Here is an 8317-nt window from a genome sequence, read left to right as displayed (position 1 = left end):
GCTCTGTAGACCAGGCTGGTCTCGAACTCACAGAGATCCGCCTGCCTCTGCCTCCCGAGTGCTGGGATTAAAGGCGTGCGCCACCATTGCCCGGCACCAATAGCTTTTTTATGTTGTCTCTAAATAGCTTTTTTATGTCTAGAACTACCTGCATGAGAAATCAATCGTTCCACCCTTAGCGGTTCTCATACCGATCAGCAGTCAAGTAATTTATAAATTTGTGTGTGCATGTGCACCTATGCTGCAGAGCTCTTGTGGTCAGAGGCCAGTCTCTATTATACCTACCAGACTTCCCAGTGTACTATTGGAACTTCCCTTTCCTATGGTATTTGTTTTCTTTCCCTTAAAGATAGATAGACTCTTCGGGCTGGCCTGTTGCTATCTTTGAATTCAGCACAATGCTCCTACCTCAACATGCTGAGTGCTAGCGCTTCCAGTATTTGCTACCATATGCGACAGTATAGTTTTTACTTTATTATAATCTATTTTAGACCAAGAGCAACTTCATTCTGACTTAGAAACTTGGCTCCAGTCTAGCTGCAATCCTCCTGTCCTGTCTGTTAGCAGTAGTTAGTGTACGAGAGCACTGCCTTCTGTGTTTATTTTTCCTTTGTTGTCTTGAGATGGGACCTTGCTGCAGGGCGCGTGGTAGTCTGGAACTGTTTCACGTGACCCTCAAGTACAGCTGAGTCTGCAGTCAGGCGCCACCTCTCTGTCCCTCTCTTCAGGACTTCTGCTTTCATTCTCAGCCGTGTGTATTTTATAATTACTGCATGTTTATATATAATCCTTTGTATGCATCTCTATTCATGGATTTGAGTTGTTCAGCTTGAAGAAATTTCTCTTTCTTTCTCCTTTTTGTTTTTTGAGACAGTATTTCTCTGTGTAAAAACTCTGAGTGTCCTAGAACTCGCTTTGTAGACCAGGATGACCCCAAAGGCACAGAGATCCACCTGCGTCTGTCTCATGAATTCTGGGATTAAAGTCATGCACCCCCACACCTGGCATAAACTTTTAAATCTATCTATCTATCTATCTATCTATCTATCTATCTATCTATCTATCTATCTATCTATCTATCTAATTTATTTATTTATTGCTTTTCGAGACAGGGTTTCTCTTTGTAGCTTTGGAGTTTGTTCTGGAACTCTCTCAGTAGCCCAGGCTGGCCTTGAACTCACAGACGTGTATCTGCCTCTGCCTCCCAAGTGCTGGGATTAAAGGCATGTGCCACCACTGCCTGATTCATGGATAGTTTAAACAGTTTTCAACTTTTATATAATTACTAATGGTTATTGACAGATATGAGCAGCATATATATTTGAAACATTAACTAAAGTTTTAGTTACACTTATTTATTTTGAATGGGTGTGTATTAATGTGGAGGCTAGAAGACATCTTGCAGAAATTGCTTCTCTCGTTCTACCATGTGGTTCCTGGGGACAGAACTCAGGAAGTTGGATTTGGCAGCAAGCACTTCCACCCAAGACATGTCACTGGCCCTGAGAATCAGTATAGATGTAAAAGATCTATCAGGGACCTAGTGAGATGGCTCAGCTGTTATGAGCATTTGTGAATTCTTGCAATGGACCCAGGTTTATTGCACACGGTGGCTCACAATCATTCTTGACTCTAGTTCCGAGGATCTAATGCCCTCTTCTGACCCCTGTGGGCACCAGGCACTTATGCATGTGGTGCCCAAGTGTACATTCAGGCTGAACACTCATACACATAAAATAAATTTTAAAAATCTAAAAAAGAAGACAGGTCATTTTGCAATCTAATCATCTGTAAACTGGAAATAAAGCATAATGGCTGCTTGTTGGTTCCTACTTCCTGCTGTGGGTCAGTCTCCTGTAAGCAGACACAGCAGACATAAGGAGTCATAAGACTGAAGAGCCCGAAGAGTACAGTGTGGGTGGAGTAGTTCTAAAGTGTCGAAGTCTTCACAGCTTTCCATATGGGGGCTGGCACGGTGGGCACCCATCACCTCTTTCCTGCCATCTTATCTATCTGTGCTTGGGCACACGTACACATAATTTAAACAAACCTTGAGCAAAGTAGCATTTTAGGTTTTTTGGAAGATATTGTTACTAGTAGACAAAGTAACTGTGATTTTACTGTTCTCATGGGTTTTATATTTTGGAAGGGGAGACAGGCGTTAAACGCTCAAGCAAGGTGACTTTAGAGCATGATAAAGACAGTGCACATAACAGGGCACTGTGGTTTTAAACAGGGAATGGTAACAGGGCCGTGTGCAGATGAGATGTAGATGAGATGTACGCGGGAGCGGGCTCAGGAGAAGGTGGGAAGTGAAGGAAGAGCCTCTGAAGGAATGTCGTCCATCCTGTTGACAGTGTGGAGGACTGCGTGCTGCGCATTGTGTGAGTGTCTGTGTGCCTGGAGCAAGCCAGCCCAGGTAGGAGAGGTCAGAGGTCAGATGGCCAGAGAAGGAAGACCTGTGAAGTGCACCCTAAGGAACATTTGTTTCTTTTTTTTTTTTTTTTTTTTTTTTGGTTTTTCGAGACAGGGTATCTCTGTGGCTTTGGAGTCTTCCCCGGAATAGCTCTTGTAGACCAGGCTGGTCTCGAACTCACAGAGATCCGCCTGCCTCTGCCTCCCGAGTGCTGGGATTAAAGGCGTGCGCCACCAACGCCCGGCCCTGTTTCTTTTTTCCAAGTGTGGAGAAAACCCCAGGAAAAGTAGTGCAGCTACCCTTTCCAGGCTAGGGAATTAGTTTACAGCAGAATTTTTTTCTTTTTCCTTTTAACAGAGGGTGGGTAAATGTTATATATAGGATTTTATGTAAATGGTGTTTGGTCTTATAAGGAATAACAGGAAAAAATAAGTTTCCCCTGGAAATGTCTTCCTTAAAGAACTTCCTTAAAGTTTATCTAAAAATCAAATACCATTGTGTATAAAGCTGCCACTTTGCTGGGTGAGAGTGGCCTTTAACCAGCTCTTGGGAAGCAGAGGCAGGTTGAGTTCCAGGCCAGCGAGGTCAAAGAAATCCTGTCTCAAAAAACAAAACAAACAAAAAATAAAAACCGGTAACTTTTAGTACCTTTACCTTCTCCATGTACCTTTCCTGACCCTCAGCTGCTCTGCCCAGCGTTTGAGCATATGTGAAAGGTTAGGAGGTCGAAGCTGGGCGGAAGTTTCATCTTGAGCTCTGATGGTACGTGCTGGCAGCCATGTCTTGTTGATTTGCCCTCTTGTCTCTGTGCTCATTGTTAAAGTCACCGACAGGCTCGTAGTGGTTAGTAATAGAGATAGGTCCCTAATTTTTCCACATATTTGCTATATGGCACCAGGATTCTTGGTCCTCATTTTTTTGTATTATTGTTCCCTTTTGTATGTAATTGATTTTTTTTAGTAGAATCTTTAAATTTTTCATTTCCTGTTACGTGTCCTGAAACTATTTTCTTTATGTTTACCATTGGAGTTACATTTACTAACCTGCAGGAATGCTATTTGAACACTAATTTGAGTTTTGGCAGTGTAATTTTTAGTAACATAAAAACTCCACTTCTCTAGGTCTGGAGAGATGACTCACCTGTTAAGTGCACTGACTATTCTTCCAAAGGACTTGGGTTCAACTCCTGGCACCCACATAGCAGCCCACAACTGTCTGTAACTCTAATATTTGACACTCTCACACAGACATACATACAAATGCAGGCAAACCACCAATGCTCATAAAACAGAACCCTCTGCTTCTGGGCTGGTGATACAATATAGCTAGCTCAGTGATAGACTTGCTTTTTGCACAGAACCCTGTGTTCAGTCTCCAACACCAGGAAAACAAAAACTCCTTTATGGTCCTCCATCTCTTTCAGTTTGATGTCACAAGACTTTGGCCTTCATGCATGTGAGCCCCCAAACAAACCAATTTTTTTCTCATTGAGTTAAATAAAAAATAAAATCTGTAGTTAAATGAAATTTATATTATTATCTTGGCTTTTAGACAAAAATGTTTTGGACAAGCTTGTTAGTCTCTTGAAGCACACAGACAGAAACGAACGTGAGAGGAAGCATTCCCAGCAGCACTCAGTCTGCACAGGCGCCGCCCTGTGTCCTGCTCTGACTCCTTCCACTTCACCTCTGAAGTGTGGCTCTGCTTACAGTAGTGAACTCTGCGTCTTGTCTGACGCTGTTGTCACGCCCCTGCTTTTGAAGGACAGTTCTGCAGAATATAGGGGTCTTTGTTAACAGCATTTTTTTTTTTCTCTTGGTTCTTTGAATATATTTGTCAGACTTCTGACCACAAAATCTGATGACATAGTTCCTGATGATCTTTTGAGGAACCCTCACATGAGACAAATCATTTCTCTCATGTTTCTAAATTTCTTTGTCTTTAATATTTAAATAAGGTTTATCATTTATTTATTTATGTATTTTTTGAGACAGGGCTTCACTGTGTAGTTCTGACTGTCTTGGAACACACTTTTTTTTGTGGAAGGGTTATTCTCACATTTATTTAATTATTTTGAATTTATGGATTTTTTTTGTTTATTTTTTGCATGCCAATCCCAGTTTCCTCTCCCTCCTTTCCTCCTGCTCCCCACCCTTCCCCCCACCCACTTAGAGAGGTCAAGTCTGCCCCCCCCCCAGGGAAGCAGGCATTAGAGTTAGATCTTGCTGGTGGCCCTACATACTGCCCAAGCCACACCACTGTCACCTGTATTCAGGGGGTCTAGTTTACTCCTGTGCAGGTTTCACAGCTGTCAGTCGGAGTTAGTGATCTCCCACTATTTGGGGTCAGCTGATTCTGTGGATTCTGTGGGTTTCTCCGTCATGGGCTTGACCCCTTTGTTCATATTATCACTCCTCCTCTTCCACCGGAGGTTGCCCAGTGGTTAGTTGTGGATCTCTGCATCTGTTCCGTCTACGACTGGGAGAAGATTCTAGCTTCTCTGGGATTGTGGCCTATAGGCTGGTTACCCTTTGCTTTATGTTTGGTATCCACTTATGAGTGAGTATGTTTGTCTTTCTGGGTCTGTGCTACCTCAGGATGATTTTTTTCTAGTTCTGTTCATTTGCCTGCAAATTTCAAGATTTTTTTTCCCCACTGAGTAATACTTCATTGTGTAAATATGCCACACTTCCTTTATCTATTCTTTGAGGGGCATCTAGGTTGTTTCCAGGTTCTGGCTATGACAATGTTGCTGTGAACATAGTTGAGCAAATGTTCTTGTGCGATTGTGCCTGTTTTGGGTATATGCCCCAAAGTGGTATTGCTGGGTCTTTATGTAGACTGAGTCCTAATTTTCTGAGAAATCACCATACTTATTTCCACAATGGCTGTACAAGTTTGCACTCCACCAACAGTGGAGGAGTGTTCCCCTTACTCCACATCTTCTCCAGCATAAGCTGTCGTCAGTGTTTTTGATCTTAGCCATTCTGACTACTGGTGTAAGATGGTATCTCAGAGTTGTTTTGATTTGCATTTCCCAGAGGAGTAAGGGTGTTGAGCATTTGAGATTCTTCTGTTGAGAATTCTCTGTTCAGATGTGTACCCCATTTTTTTACTTGGATTATTTGGTAGGTTGATAACTAGTTTCTTGAGTTCTTTGCATATTTTGGAGATCAGCCCTTTGTTAGATGTGGATCTGGTGAAGATCTTTGCCCATTCTGTAGGCTGTCGTTTTGTTTTGTTGACTATGTCCTTTGCTTTACAGAAGCTTCTCAGTTTCAGGAGGTCCCATTTATTAATTGTTGTTCTCAATGTCTGTGCTCTTCTATGAGATTCAGTGTGGCTGGCTTTATGTTGAGGTCTTTTATCTGTATGGACTTGAGTTTTGTATATGGTGATAGATATGGATCTATTTGCATTCTTGTACATGTCAACATCAACATTTGTTGAAGATGCTTTCTTTTTCCATTTTATATTTTTAGCTTCTTTTTTCTTTAAAAAAATCAGTTGTTCATAGGTATGTGGTTTAGGATCTTCGATTTGATTCTGTTAGACCACCTTTCTTTTTTTTATGCCAATACCAAGCTGTTTTCATTACTATAGCTCTATAATACGGCTTGAACTCATGGATGGTGATGCCTCCAGATGTTCCTTTATTGTCCAGGGTTGTTTTGGCTATCCTGGGTTTTTTGTTTCTCCATATGAAATTTCATATTGTTCTTTTGAGGTCTGTGAAGAATTGTGCTGGGATTTTGGGGATTGCATTGAATCCGTAGATTGCTTTTGGTAAGAATGCCATTTTTACTATGTTAATTCTACTTACCCATGGGTATGGGAGAGCTTTACATTTTCTGATATCTTCTTCAATTTCTTTCTTCAAAGACTTAAGGTTTTTGTCATACAAGTCTTTCACTTGTTTGGTTAGAGTTACCATAAGATATTTTATGTTGTTTGTGGCTATTGTGAAGGGTGATGTTTCTCTGATTCCTTTCTCAGTCCATTTATCATCTGAATAGGCAGGCTACTGGTTTTTCTTTCTTTCTTTCTTTCTTTTTTTTCTTTTGAGTTAATATTGTATCCTGCCGCTGGAGAGATGACTCAGAGGTTAAGAGCACTGGCTGCTCTTCTAGAGGTCCTGAGTTCAATTCCCAGCAACCATATGGTGGCTCACAACCATCTGTAATTTGATCTGGTTCCCTTTTCTGGCCTGCAGACAGAACACTGTATAAATAATAAATAAATAAATTAAAAAAATGCTCATCTTGTTTTAAAAAAAATATTGTATCCTGCCATGTTACTGAAGATACTTATCAGCTGTAGGAGTTCCCTGGTAGAATTTTGTGGTCACTTATATATACTATCTTATAATCAGCAATTAGTGGAAGTTTGACTTCTTCCTTTCCAATTTGTATCCCCTTGATCTCCTGTTGTTGTCTTATTGCTCTAGCTAGGACTTTGAGTACTACATTGAATAGCTATGGAGCGAGTGGACATCCTTGTCTTGTTCCTGATTTTAGTGGAATCGCTTTGAGTTTCTCTGCATTTAGTTTGATGTTGGCTGTTGTTTTGCTGTACATTGCCTTTATTATATTTAGGAATGTTCCTTGTAGCCCTGATTTCTCCGAGACCTTTATCATGAAGAGGTGTTGGATTTTGTCGAAGACTTTTTTAGTATCTAATGAGGTGATCATGTGTTTCTTTTTTTTTTTCTTTCAGTTTGTTTTTATGGTGGATTACATTGATGAATTTTCGTATATTGAACCATCCCTGCATCTCTGGGAGGAATCCTACTTAATCATGGTGGGTGATTTTTGTGATGTGTTCTTAGGATTCAGTTTGCCAATATTTTATTGATTATTTTTACATCAATGTTCATAAGGGAGATTGGTCTGTAATTCTCAAAACAGTTTAGCAGTGTTCCTCCTGTTTCTATTGCGTGGAATAATTTGAGGAGTATTGGGATTAGCTTGTCTTTAAAATTCTGGTAGAATTCTGTGCTGAAACCACCTGGTTCTGGGCTTTTTTTGGTTGGAGGCTTTTAATGACTGCTTCTATTTCCTTATGGGTTATAGATCTATTTAATTTGTTTGTCTGGTCTAAATCAGGCTGGCCTTGAACTCACAGAAATCCACCTGCCTCTCAAGTGCTAAGATTAAATTGTGTGTCACCAATGCTAGGCTAGGGTTTTTAAAATTTTTTTAATTGATATTTATTGAGCTCTACATTTTCTCTGCTCCCCTCCCTGCCTCTCCATTCCCCCTTCAATCCTCCCCCAAGGTCCCCATGCTCCCAATTTACTCAGGAGATCTTGTCTTTTTCTACTTCCCATGTAGATTAGATCTATGTAAGTCTCTCTCAGTGTCTGCATTGTTGTCTAAGTTCTCTGTGATTGTGATTTGTGGGCTGGCTTTCTTTGCTTTATGTTTTAAAACCACCTATGAGTGAGTACTTTCTGTGTCTGGGTTACCTCACTCAAAATAATGTTTTCTAGGGGTTTATTATTTTTAAGTTTAAGACCTGTACGCATGTGCAACATGTATATGCCATGCCTGACAAGGCAGAAGATGGTGTTGGATTCCAGGGAACTGTAGTTACACATTTCTGTGAGTTGCCATTTAGGTGCTGGAAATTGAACCTTGGTCCTGTAGTTCTAACCACTGGGCCATCTTTCCAGCCCTGTCTATGGTTTTTAAAAGTATGGTTATATTGTGTGGTTCTCTTTGAGTTCAGTTTACTTGGAATTTATTAACTGTATTGGAAATTGTTTTTCTCTGTTTTTGAAAAAGGGTCTGAGCCGGGCGGTGGTGGCGCTCGCCTTTAATCCCAGCACTCGGGAGGCAGAGGCAGGCGGATCTCTGTGAGTTCTAGGTCAGCCTGGTCTACAGAGCTAGTTCCAGGACA

General features: G+C 41.0%; 1 protein-coding gene across 6 annotated transcripts in view; it reads left to right on the top strand.

The window, feature by feature from the left end:
• Positions 1 to 8317, top strand: part of Elf2 (E74 like ETS transcription factor 2) — an 89379-nt gene that overhangs the window by 6539 nt on the left and 74523 nt on the right. Inside the window, exon 2 of one of the 6 annotated variants that reach the window (XM_013348825.2) lies at positions 7133 to 7216. The exons of the other annotated variants lie outside the window; for them this stretch is intronic. The gene's annotated coding sequence lies outside the window, so the exon portion shown is untranslated. The remainder of the gene's footprint in view (positions 1 to 7132; positions 7217 to 8317) is intronic. 6 annotated transcript variants of the gene reach the window in all.

Source organism: Microtus ochrogaster, chromosome 1, assembly GCF_000317375.1.
Source record: "Microtus ochrogaster isolate Prairie Vole_2 chromosome 1, MicOch1.0, whole genome shotgun sequence".
Lineage (NCBI taxonomy): Eukaryota > Metazoa > Chordata > Mammalia > Rodentia > Cricetidae > Microtus > Microtus ochrogaster.
Note: the sequence above shows the minus strand (reverse complement) of the source record. Positions and strands in the feature narration are given on the sequence as shown.